Source organism: Mesocricetus auratus, unplaced genomic scaffold (genome assembly GCF_017639785.1).
Source record: "Mesocricetus auratus isolate SY011 unplaced genomic scaffold, BCM_Maur_2.0 Super-Scaffold_100676, whole genome shotgun sequence".
Taxonomy (NCBI): domain Eukaryota; kingdom Metazoa; phylum Chordata; class Mammalia; order Rodentia; family Cricetidae; genus Mesocricetus; species Mesocricetus auratus.
In genome coordinates this window covers 49,520,172-49,534,103 of record NW_024429266.1, presented here as the reverse complement: position 1 = coordinate 49,534,103, position 13,932 = coordinate 49,520,172, and the positions used below count along the sequence as shown (strand labels likewise).

At 36.4% G+C, this 13,932-nt stretch overlaps 1 protein-coding gene across 5 annotated transcripts in view; it reads left to right on the top strand.

Annotated features, from left to right (window-relative positions):
* Kcnt2 (potassium sodium-activated channel subfamily T member 2) overlaps nt 1–13,932 on the top strand; it is a 350,682-nt gene that overhangs the window by 144,799 nt on the left and 191,951 nt on the right. The gene's annotated exons all lie outside the window — the stretch shown is intronic.

Sequence of the window (13,932 nt, the reverse complement as noted above, 5' to 3'; positions counted from 1 at the left end):
TGTATATCTTTGTAAGAGAAAAAACAGTCAAGAAATAATAGTCTCTGCTTTACAGATGTTACAGATTTATTTGTACTCATCTGTAAAGTGATTGGCCTATTTAGAATGATTAAAAGATAATTCGTAAATAGGAGCAATCATTCTATACATACATTTGTACATCTGCTAGATATAAACATTACTATAGATGTGTGTGTGCAAACTTTGGTATATATCTATAAGCTATTTTGTACTATTAGCATGTGTTTAATACTAAATAGATGTTGGATATGTCTACTATTTATTTCTGTGTTTTAATTTAATATTTAAGTGTAAAATTTCTACACATTTTAATCTCTCACAGAAAACATTTATAATTTCCCTAATAAATATCTAACTACATAGATGAAATCCACAGAAATGCTAAAAGTAATTCCATCATATAATACTGAAAATTCTATTAAATTAAATGATTTCTATTGCAATGTGACTGAAAACTCTTAACTGAAATATAACATTATATTCAATAACAATTTTTACCTTAAGGAATTTACAAAATTTAAACATCTGTATGTAAATACTAATTTTTGTAATGCTGGTTAATTGCTGGAAAAAGAAAATTAATGGTTTCTAGATATTATATAAGATGAATTTAGTAAAGAAATATTTGGGTCTTGGGATAACAGCTCAGTTTTACTGTAGTTGGTGACCACTTTGTAAAGATAAAGATCAAACTATAGTTTTGGACTATGTAGAAATGTATCTATTGTTAATGAGCGCTTTGTGTTATGATCCTTCTTTGAATGTCTAGGCCAAAAATATACATTGTTTGTCTTACCTGATCTTTAAAACTGTAACAGAAATATAGTTGAGGCTGGAGAGATGCCTAAGTGCTTAAGGACATTGCTATACCAGCACATGTTCCTTACATACCTGGCAGCTGAAAACCACCAAGTAACTCTAGTTCCATGGAATCCAACATCTTCTTCTGACCTCCAGGGGCACTGTACAGATGGTCCATATATACAAATGCAGGCAAACACTCAAAAACATAATTAATTTAAAGTTCACTTCAGGTGGGGTGTGTGTATGTGTTTGTGTGTGCACATATTTATTATATTTTGTATTATAGCCCACACCTATAAAGCAGAAAATTTAATATGTCTTTGAAAATTTGAGCCTTGAAAATTCAGAAGCTTATATTTAGATGCCCTGGCTATATCCTTAATTAGATCGACAACCATAAAATTACCTGTTTTAGAAAGTAGCTATCTAGCATTAAAACACATGTAGGCATCACAGTTATTAACATTACAAAGAACTATTATTAAGCATCTGTCTATGAGGGACACGTGCTTGGTGCCAGTCTGAAATAAGCAATAAGCTGCTGACCCATTCTTTCCAGAAAATGTGCTGAAGTGTTTTTCCAGTCATTGTAATGGAATTGGACTCATCTGTCCACATACTGGCTCCCTATCCCTCTTTATCAATAATGCTCCCTTCAAAGACAGCTGGCCATTGTGATTCATCCTGCATCTTGGAAACAAAGCAGTTGTAAACTGGTACATCCGGGAATCAACTGCATGACTTTAGCTCAATTATCAATATATTCCAAACAATAATAAGTACTATAATTGATAATGCACTTGCTGTTTCTAATTTTACATGGATAGAATTATTTTGCAAGTACTTTGTCACAAACTTTAATATTTTGTTTGAATTCACATGCATATCTATACATTTTCTTATTCTATAGCTGTAATGCAAAAATCTGCACAAATGGGTATTTTCTGGTTGTCTTCCAATGTGAAAAATTCAATATACTTTCTCAGTCAGTTTTCAGTAAGGAAAAAAAATCAATTCATTTTTAAGTATGATCATGTACATGAAGTGCTAATAGTACATAGTCTTCTCTTCTGCTCACATAAATGCTTGTTGGGCTGATAAAGAAATTACATTTATTTATAAGCATGATTTAGCACATGTAGTTCAGTAGCCCATGGCCTTTTCTTCTGCACATATAAATGTTTGAATAATATCTTCCTAAGTCCTTCAGCTCTGTTGGTTTTGTTGTTAAGTAGGCACTTGTGAAGTGGACTGGGAGAGCCCAAGTACTGTAGTTCAAGAATGTGTTACAATACAAACCAAAGGTTGGTCACCATCATAGATCTGCTTTAGTTTTGGTACGTCATTTTCTTGTCCTGTATATATCATAATCAATGGAGAAAGCTCATTTGTTAAAAGTTGCCTAGCCTCTTCTACAATTATTTAGTTCTAGAAAATATAGAAAACTTTACCCAATTAAATTTTATATATGTAGAAATTCAGATTTTAGGCATTGTAGTGGTTTGAAAGAAAATGTCCCCCAAAGGGAAGGCACTCTTAGGGAGCATGGCCTTGTTGGAATGAGTGTGGTCTTGCTAGAGAAGGTGATTCACTATGGAGGTGGACTTTGAGGTCTCGTATATGCTCAAGCCACAACCAGTGTCACAGACCACTTTCTGTTGCCGGTAAGTCCAGATGTTAGAAATCTCAGGTCCTTCTTTGCACCATCTGTGAGCATGCTGCCTTGCTTCCATGAAAATAATGGACTAAATCTCTGAACTGTAACTGAGTTACAACAAGTAAATGTTTTCTTTCATAAAAGTTGTTGAGGTCATGGTGTTTCTTCATAGCAAAGGAAATCCTAACTAAGACAGGAAACTCCTTTTAGGAATTTGGAAAGTTCACATATATCTATGATAATATTATAACAGATTATTTTAACTATAAAACATAGCTTCTAAATTAAATTCTTATTTAAATACAGCATTTTTTGAAGTGCGATGACAGGAAACTATTTTTAAACAAAGACTGAGAATACTAATTAACATGTCAAGCTTTTAATTTGTCCCCAGATTTTCTTGGTCATTATATATAGTAATTCACTTAATCTTTTATGTTCTATTGCTAACATTCCATTGCATCATAGTTTATAGAAATACAGAGTAATTTAAGAATTTAATAAGGGGAACAACTGTGTTGTTCTCTCTTAAATGTGCCTTGATTTACTGTGCATGCTGTTAAATCTTTTGGAGGAAAAACAAATACAGTATCTACATTGTCATACGAAAATACAGTTTCTAGAACAGTGTCAAGTTTCTCTCTGTAACAGCTCTGGCTGCCCTGGAATTCATTTTGTAGGCTAGTCTTGAACTCACAGAGATCAGATTGCCTCTGTTTTCAAAGTGCTGGGATGAAAGGCTTGAACCACCATCACCACCTGGCTGTGTCCATAAATTTCTAAAAAAAAAAAAAGCATTTAGAATCTATACCTGTCAAATGAAAGCATTATTGGAGTATAGTAATGTCTATTTAGTTTCAGACATATAACATCTAAGAGTGTATGGAATCTAATTTTGATAAAATGTGCAATTAAAGAAAGAATATAAAATGAAAGCATATGGTTATTTTGAAGACTTTGTTATTTAATGATACCTCATTGTCTCCAAGTCTGGAAAACCACTGTTTCCCACTGGAGAAGTGCACTGGAGCATTCTCTGTGAAGGGATGCAAGTCCTCTTTTTCATTTTGTGTGTTAGTCAGTTTTCTATCTCTGTCAGAAAACATTTGAGATATCTCTAAAAGGAAGATACATTTTGATGCACTGTTTCAGAAGTCTTAGTGTGTAGTTCCTTAGCTGTGTTACTTTTGGCTTGACACCATGGTGTGTCATGGCCTGAGTATATGGAGAAGGAATATCATTTATAGTATGCAAGTCGAAAGCATAAGATTCAGGAAGAGGCAGAGGTTACCAATATCTCCTTCTAGACACTGACTCACTGACCTAAGTTTTATAATCTGTATTTCTCGTAAGTCCCATCACATCTTTATAGCACCGTGGGCTGATGACCAAGTCTTAAATATGTGGACCTTTCATAACCAGTTCAATACTAAAGTGTAGGACTGACTTCTAGGTAAGGGAAGCCCCTGCTAAAAGCAGTGATGCAGGAGTGATGGGAACACTCCAACCATCATGCTGCAGTTACAAAACCATCCATTTGTGTGGGACACTCAGATGTAAAATCAGCCAACCAGAACACTCAGAACTGAATTATTTTAGGCAATGATAGACATTGGCTGTTTCCATGAACAGGAATACTCTGTGATAAAATCTGGTCAAGTAAGATATAACATGAAGAAAAAAGACAGAAAATTTGATTGAACAAAAGAGACAAAAGATGAGTCACATATAGTGACAAACACTTAAGTTTGTTCCCTGAAGATTAATTCTAGCATGTCCTGGTCAGAGAGATGTGTGACACCCAATCATTGTTGTGTTTCTATGGGTCAGGTATTAAATATTTAGTTTTTCACAATGAGCTTTGGTGTCTCACATTGTTGTTTTCTGTTACAATAATGAAGTTGAGACAGTAAATTATTACAAATCGTGTAATGTCTCTACACTAGGCCATGATTTAGTAGGATCCCAAATTCACATTTGGATTTGAACAATACTTAGGCACTGTAGTAACTTTTCAATAGAAGAGAAGAACGTAACCTACAAATATGGAACTGAAAAAAAGTCAGCTGAAACGAAAATTTTCACGATTGTGAAGTGACATTAAGGTGATTATAGTCTATTCTAAATGATTTTGAATGTGTTTTATATAATATTTTAGTTTTTATCTTTTTAATAAGTAGTTTGATATCTTAATTACAGCAAAGTTTTCAAAACTGTAGTTTTTTTTTAATACTTGTGGCCCTCTGAGCACTGACTTATAGGGAGGAGGTTTCTAGTTCAGTTTCCACTTGGGTTCTCTGTGTTCTGCATCCAGAGTATGTAGTGTTTTGAGAAATAACATCTTTGTCTTTAATTCTCAAGAGTAATAATGAGCAGTGACCATAGCCTTTTTGCTGAGGGAGACTTTGTGGGCTCCCTGGCTAAACAACTCAGGGGAAATTATTCCTCATTGAGGTTTCATTTGAAAGCCATTTCAGTTCTGCCATTGTAACCATCACTTTCAGTTGGCTTACAAAGTAGTAGTTTCTATGTAGGTTTTACATGCATCCTCAATTTTGGTTGACCATTCCTACAACCCTCAAGTTTCTCCATTCTTTATATCCACTCTACCGTTTAACTGCTCCCACCCCATCCCTCCCTACCTCACTGTACAGTATTGTCTACTTTTCTGTACACATCTCATGTATTTTACTATCATTTTTGCATGTTTCTAAGCTCTTCTAGCCTGTGACACTGCATAGATCCTTGTTTTGTTATGTCACTGCTATTGATATTTCTCTCCAACTAAACACAACTATTTAAGATTTGAACATGAAGGATGGTCTACATATGAAAAAGAAAATGTGGTATTTGTCCTTCTAGACCTGGGTTACCTCACTATTATATTTTCCATTTATTATATTTTCTTACAAATTTCTTTTTTCCTTAGTGCTGGAAAGAATTTTGTTGTGTAAACATACCACAATTATATTATCCATTTGTTTGTTGATGAGCACCTCAGCTGATATTGTTTCCTTGCTTTTATGTAGATAGCAGTTCTAAACCCAAATGTGTAAGTGTTTTCTTATTAGGCCATATGTCCACTGGCTATATATCCAGAAATCATACAGGTAACTCATATGGCAGACCTAGTGTTAACATGGTATGAAATCTCCACACTGGATTCCATAGTCACTGCACAGTTTATACTCCTATCAAAAATATATAAGGCACACGATGTCTGCTAGTATTCCAGGGATAAACACTGATCCACTGCTCAGGACCCCATAGGTAGGCCAGGCCTCCTCATTGACTCTCACATTCAGGGGGTCTGGATCAGTCCCATGCTGGCCTCCCAGCTGTCGGTCTGGGGTCCCAGAGCTCTCCCCTGTTCAGATCAGCTGTTTCTGCTGGTTTTTCCAGCCCATTCTTTGCCAATTTGCTCTTTGCTCCTCTCTCTCTGTCGCTGGGCTCCTTGGGTTCTGTTCAGTGTTTAACTGTGGGTGTTTGGCTCTGCTTCCATCAGTCACTGGATGAAGGCTCCAGGATGGTTATAGACATCAAGTTCACTATCAGGAATAGGCATTCGAGGTGGTCTCTACACTATTGCTTAGCTTGCCAATTGGTGTCATCCGTTTGCATCACTAGAGGTCACAATGGTGCCTGATCTGTCTTCTAACCTATATTCCCTCTTCCCCCTATCCTACCCCCCCCAGTCTACCTTCCTGTTCCTCCATGTCCTACTCTCTCTTCCACTTCTCCCCCTCTCTATCTCCCTATGTGCTCACAGAAATCCAATGTGCTACCATAAGCAGCTTGTAGACTGCTTTTGATATGATAGTTATCGTCACAATTTTAATCTGCCAATCCACAAGCATGAGAAGTTTGTGTGTCTGCTAGTGTCTTCATTTCTTTCTGTATTCAGAATTTTTTTTTTGTTTTAATATAGTGCCATATTTATTTGCTCACATTTTGTTGAGTTTTACATCTATGTTTAAGAGACTTGGGCTACATTTTTCCTTTCTAGAAAATATTTGGAGTTTTGCATAAGGTTAATACTAATCTCACAGAATGTGTTAGGAAGTATTCCTTCTGCTCTTGGTTTTTTGTTGTTGTTGTTGAAGATATTAAAATATAGACATTTTGTACCATTTCTTGCTAAAGGAAGACCATCTAGGCTGGCTGCCTTCTTTTGGGGATGGTTAATTACCTATTCCACATCTTCAAAAGCTATAATGTGATTCTTTTTTTTTTCCAGTTTAAATTTACATAAGAAACAAGGTTGCTTCACAAGTCAGTTCCAGGTCCCTCTCCCTTTCCCTCCCGTGCCCTCCCCCAGCCCCCCCCCGTTATCCCCTCATTCCCCCAGGGAGGGTGAGGTCCTCCATGGGGGTGTGCATAGTCTGTCATTTCATATAGGGCAGGACCTAGACCCTTCCCCAAGAGTTCAGGGTGAGAGTGCACTTCACATGGTTCTATGGGAGTCCAAAGTCCCTGGAAGCTGGCCTGTTTACCTGATGCTGCTGGAGGAACAGCTGCTTCCCTGGACTCCCAGCCTCCTCTCCTGTATTCAGAATTTTAAGGATTTTCATTGTACAAATCTTTCAGTTTATTGGATAAATGATAGTATATGTTTTCTCTTGTAAAATATTTCTGAAATCTACATGAATAATATTGAGATGTTCAATATTTGTTTTCTTTAGTTTTGTAAAAATACTTTAGGATAGCATTATTGTTCATGATACATATGTATATATTTATGAGTAAAGATTACATTTTCCCTTTCGACTACGTCACACGAACCATCTCTCAAAACACTTGGAAGGCATGAGATGTTTAACAAGTATTTATTAAGGAAAGACAATAGAATTTTCAAGTAAGATTGGCCTTTTTGTACCATGTTTGTAGTTCTGGGTCTGGGTTGCCTAACTCAGAATGATGTAATCATGCATAGGTGTTCATTAAGAGTAAAGTATAGGATAACCAACCTACAATCCACAGCCACAGAAAGGCTAGATAACCAGGAGGGTCCAAAGAAGTACACATGGATTTCCTTGAGAAGGTGAAATAAGGGACATCTTGGGTAAACTGGGTATAGTAGGTGGTATGGAAAGTTGAGGGAGTGGGTAGGGCAGGCTGGGTGCTAGAGGTGGGTTTGAGGTGGGAAAGAGGGGGAGAGTAATGAAAGAGACTTGTTGATGGGGAGCAGGTATTTTAGGATTAGTGAGAATTCTAGTGCCAGGGACACTCTCAGGAATTCACAAGCAATCCCCACCTAAGTCTCCTAGCAATAGTTGAACGGGTGCAGACAGAACTGACCATCTACTGTAATCAGATTGGTGATTTCCCTAATTGGTATCAGAGAGCCTTTATCTAGTAATTGATTCCACAGCGAAGCACTGGGTCAAGCTCCTAGAGTTCTGTTGGAGAGATAGACAAAGGATTGTACCAGCCAGGGAGGTCAAGGTCATGATGGGGAAACCCAAAGAGACAGCTGACCAGAGCTCTTGGGAGCTCATGGACTCTGGAACAACAGTTACAGAGCCTGCATGGGCCCAACCTAAGCCCTCTACATGTATGTTACAGTTTTGTAGATTGGTCTGCCTGTGATGTTCCTAGCAGTACTGTCCCTGGTACAGTTAGCTGGCTCTTGGGAACCTGTTCCTCATGCTGGATTATCTTGCCCAGCCTAGACACAGGGAGAGGAGCTTGGTTCTGCCTCAACTTGATATGCCATGCTTTGGTAAAGCCCTTGGGAAGTCTGGCCCTTTATGAATGTAGAAGGAGGAGGAATAGAAGGGGAGAGGTTAGATGGATGGCAAGGGGTGGGCAGAAAGAGAGGAGGAAGGGGAAACAGTAGTAGCCATGTATCTATGTAAAATAATTTAAAACAATTAAAAGAGAGGAGGAAGGGGAAACAGTAGTAGCCATGTAGTTTAAAATAATTTAAAACAATTAAAAAAGAACAAGATTGTGCCTTTCGATCGGACATTCTTAAAAATATTGAGAAGCATTTCAAGGTATATGCTTTGAGAATTTATTTTAAATCCCTTCTTTTCATTGTAAACTTTTATGAAACCTGTGGGAGTAAGATTATAGTCTTAACTTTCCAGGCCAAAAGCTTTGCTTCTAGGGAAGAGATGTAACTGAATATTAAACTTGCATGGCTTCCAAGTAATTCTTACAAATTACATACTTAGTTAAAATGAACTTCAGATTAACCGAATTTGCCTGTTACTTTTGTCTTCATATAACTTTAGAATTTCCATCTTGAAAAATTTCCATGTTTCTGAATTTGTGGAAACAGAACAATGTAACGAAATTATTGAATCTTACAACCCCTTTTGTTAAGCACTAAATACTAGAAGTATGGCCATATTTCATCCTATTTTCTTCCTATAATTGTGGAGTTTTTTTTAGTTTTCTTATATCACCCTTAAGAAATTTTCTTTTATTCCCTTCTGATCTAAAACTTGAGTCCTTCCCCAAACTCTCCCTGTCTTCCATAACTTGAAATAGAGAAAGCATGCTTGTGACTGGAAGGCAGTTTGACACAATGTGGTCTGTGCTGATGAGTTAGGAAGCCACCAGATTTATTAGCTCTAGATTTGGTGGTCATGTATGGTGTGACTAACTAACCTTCTTTTGCATAGATAACAAAGGAAGTGCCAAAGAGTGGAAGCGATTTATTTCAGTAATGGAAACAGGCTTTTTTGTATTAAAAAATCCCAATAAAATGTAAAATCTTACCATCTCAAATTATCTTATGTTCCATGGAAATATTAGGTGTTAGGCGGATACGCTGCAGGAAATGAAAAATGATTACTTGAAACCATTTAATTGGCATTCGCTCAACAAATACCGAAGTGCAATTTGTGGGCTGATTTGAATGCTAATGTCTGAATTACAGGCATGGCATCAAAGTGCTAGATGCTTTCAGTGCAGAATGCCAGTGCTTAATTAAGTTTTCCAGTAACTGTGCACGATGATGGGATTCATGGGGAGTGCTTGGATATTTAAGGTTATTTATTTCTGCCACACGACCTTTTTTCCTCCTGAAATCATTTGTTGTACAAATTGACATTTACCAGGTAGTGAAAAAAGTTTACAGTCTTGATATATCGTTTCATTCAAATTAATGTTTTCCCATCAACCCTTCCAAAACTTAAAATAGCTGTATTGTTAAACACACTGTTAGCATTTGTAGGATATATGGTTTTAAAAGCACAGAGTGAGAACTTGTAATGCATATGCTTTTGTTATTGTGTAGAAGGTATATACCAAATCAAATCTGTTGAAGTTTTCCAGATTATTTTTTTATTTTGTTAACTTACAGGTTTTTCATTTGCTTTGTTTTTAATTGTGCAATGATGAAATTGTTTGGTATAGATGTGTGTTTAAGTAATGCTAAGAATTTAAGAAGCAAACTTCATAGCAGATTACCAACTAAATTTAATATTGGTCATTAGGTTCTTTTGAATTTTCTTAAAAATTGAAATGCATTTTAAGTTAACAAACCATTTTACCTAACAATGGAGCACGTAGAAATATGTATGTTTTCAATTAAATTCTGTAAATATTTGTTTGTATTAATCTGGTATAAATGTTTCCATATCCACAGTCCTTTTGCTCTCTAATGTTCCCTTTTTATGAGGCTGTCATTCACTGAGGACGGATGATATCTTTACCCATGTATACTTAGTTTGTTGACATCAACCAAAGTTTCTGCGACACTGCTTAGGCGAGCTTTGCCTCAGATGCAGATTCAGGCTGAAGTGAAGAAAAAGGGATGTTCTCCCTCAGGACCTACTTACTCCTATATATTCTTTGGACTAGGAATTTGCCCTGAATGCCCAGTTACAGGGCAAGGCATCTGATTCTAGTTCATATCATTACTAAGAGCCCTGGTGTGTCATTGCTGCAAAGGGGGACCCATTGAGTTCAATAAACACCTGGGTGCTGTTTCATCTGTATGCTAAAACAAGTGCAAATTCTCCTGCATCAGGACAGGCTGTACACTGAGTTATGAGAACTGCTGGCTAAAAATAGCATAGCAGTCAATATATGTGTCTGTTCTGGTTCAGACTGTGCTCAAGCCTTTCGTGTACCATGTGCATTTCAGCCATGTTGTTTTAACACCAGAGTGGCTGCAGAGAGAAGTTTTGTGCATTATCTCTGAAGTGTGCTAGCTTTTGGTACATAGGCAAAAAGCACAAATTTGGAACGATACAGGCTTTGGCTCATATTGTTCTGTTTTCTAATGTTAATCCACTGACGAATGTCGTAACATTTAGAAGCTTTGTTCTAGTTCAAGATTTGCATTGTGTGGTTCTATTGTAATTACTTGATTCTTGTGTGAACTATTAAATCATCAAGAGTAAGTCATAGATAGCACTCTTATGAAATAATAACGAGTTAATATTATTATTATTTACTTAAGGAACATGGAAGTTTAGTATCAGTTGGTGTGAATTTAAGGTGGAGACTTTTATCAGCTTTATTACTAGGCAATCAGAATTACGAAATAAATATATATTAAGCTGATACTGAATTCATAGTTAAGATGTAACAAATATTTTGTTTGGAAAGTAATATCTTTATTGAGGTATAAGGTATACCTTATTAAGGTATTGAGGTATAAGTTGATAATAAGTTGATATACCTCAATAAAGTATTGAGGTATAAGTTGATAATTTAATTTAATCCTATAAAAGTTTGTTTCAGAAAGCTTACATTTTAGATGATAATTTGTGTCCTTATGCATAGATACCTATGCTTATACATGTATTCTGAAATAATGTCTACTGAAATAAATATTTGTTTCATTTTTGATAAAGTGTTTCTGATAAGTTTAAAGATTTCTGTTAACAATTTACTATATCTACAATAATAATTATCCTGTAAGTTAAGAATGTGATCCTATTGGGGAATATCTTGTAGCAGAAGAAATATTGTAGTAGTAACTTGAAGAAACTGATATTGGTAAAGTTTAGTTTCAGTTAGTTTTAATTTATGTCAAAAACATAACAGGGGAACAGAAGAATCAAATGAATACTCCTTGTGTGGCCTTCAGGAAATACTAAGGACACTTCAATGTCTATGAAGAATGACAATGTCTAGAATTATGTTAAGTTATATACATTTTGATGACCTAAATGACAAAGCATATTCAGAAGTAAATCTGACAATGGTAGCACAGGGGACAATGCTTCAAACATATTTCCATATTATGTGTCATACATAAAATGGTAAGACCTGAAAGGATAATTAAAAATGCATCCAGGATTGAGTCAAGCAATTGGAGCAATATTGGGGATCATTAAGGGTCATGAACCATATCTGTTGAAAGAAAGAGCTAAGAAAAGAAAAGCCTAGAGAAGACAGTGGAAAAGAATTTCTTGGGCATGCCCTTCCCCTCCACTCCACCTTCCCATGTTTCCTGACTTAGGACAAGGAAATAGAGAACTGGAGATGATGGGATCATTTTCTGCTGGAGGGGAGGTAGAAGAGCATGAGACTTGTACAGGACAAATGGGTGAGAATGTACATTGGCTCCATGGGCTTGTTTAAACTTGGACTTCCCTGTATGGTCAACACTGGCTTTGTTGAGTTCAACCATTTTGTGTGGTTTGTAAAACTAAAGGGAGAAGGAAATAATTTTGCTAAGGTCTTTGTACCTAATGAGTGAAAGAAGTTTGAAAACTGAAATTAGGAGTAGGGGCTTCTGGGTACTGAAGCCAGGGTCAAGCCATGGACTAGGCACAAGCTGCCTCCTAAATAGAATTAACCTTGTGACTTCCACCATAAGACCTGTAAGAAAAGAAAGGGGAATAATAGTTAAGAAGGGCCAGTGACCAAAGTATGGATCCCAGATAATCTAGGTAAATCTTTAATGAAGTGTATGTACTCTAAAGAGGAAAATCCACCATGAAAGAGTTTGACAGATGTGTCTGGGGCATCTGATCAATTTTATAGGCATCAGTATGATAGAAAGCAAAGGGTAGGAAAAAATAGGCAAATGATAACAAAATGACATACTATGTTGAAGAAAGCTATAAACTCAGGAAAAGATATATGTTATATTAGGCTTCTAACATTTTTTTAACTTCAAGGAAAAATAAACTTTTTCAGGTTTCCAGTCAGAAAGTAAAATAAAGTTAATCTCCTGACCATGTAGTATTATTTCATACTATTAATTCAAACATGACCCAAAATCCTATAGAGACAATTAAGATGTCTAACAATATGGAAAAATGGAGGAATGGGAATATAGCTATGGATTGCATATGTGTTATTAATTTGAAGCTACCTAGAAATCAATGTACTCATGAACCTCATTAAGGGTTACAAATAGGGTGATGGGGAAGTAGATGCCTTTAACTTACCTGTTGCTAATATCACTAGTGAGGATCAGTAGAAAGGCTAGTAACAATCCAATGATAAATACAGAAGTATGTACTCTTTTATTTTTGAGTATTGTTTAGAGCTTTATGAAAACACAATGGAATAACTATGAAGGGACAGCGTGAGACATAATTATATATAGTTTGATGAAGGTGGCTGTAAAGTGTGACATGTGAGAGACACTCTTTGTATATGGATTTTCTCATATATGACTGTGGCTCAAATAACCAACATCTGAAGTAAGAAAGGATCCTTTAATAGAAAGTTGTAAAATAAATAGTCTAAGAGGTCAGAATGTCTCACTTAGTATCCATCCAAGTTATTATGAGTGACCACAGGTGTCCACAGGGAGGTCTGTCTGCAAAGTGATTGGAAGTTCTCAAGAAATGAAAATGAAAATGTCAGCTTAACTCATTTCAGGCCGAGGGGATGAAATTGTTAAGTGGCAAGATTGGAGGTTTTGTGGCTGCCGTCTTACTTCTGAGTGCTCTTCCTACTCTGATAAAAACAACTTAAGGAAGAATGAATTTGTTTCTAGTTTTGAATGGAGTTATAGTCCATCATGGAAAAGAAGAAACAGCAGCAGGTGTCGGCATAGCATATTACATTGTATGGCAGTCAAGAAGTTGATAATGATGAACAAATTCTGGGATTTTTCTCTTTATTTATTTATACCATAGTCCAGTATTCCAATCAGGAATGATACCACGAAAAGTTGATGGTTCTTCCCACCATATACATGCTCAGAGGCAATCCTAGATCATGAAAATTAGCCCTAACCATCACAGCTGCTACTTTCCAAGAGATCAAGTACCACATGATGACTGACTTTGAGTTATCCTATGAGTCTAAAGATGACCATAGTTGCAGCTGCCACCACCCAAAAACCTGATCTAAATCCACAGTGAGAAGGTAGTTTCTCTCTCTTCCCCTCTCGCTCTCCTTCTCTCTTCCTCCAGCCCCACCCTCTCTCTCTCTCTCTTTCTCTCTCTCCTCTCCTTCCCTCACTTCCTTCCTCCCTCCTACCCTCTTCCCCCTTTTCCTCCTCCTTCTTGTTCCCTGCTTCC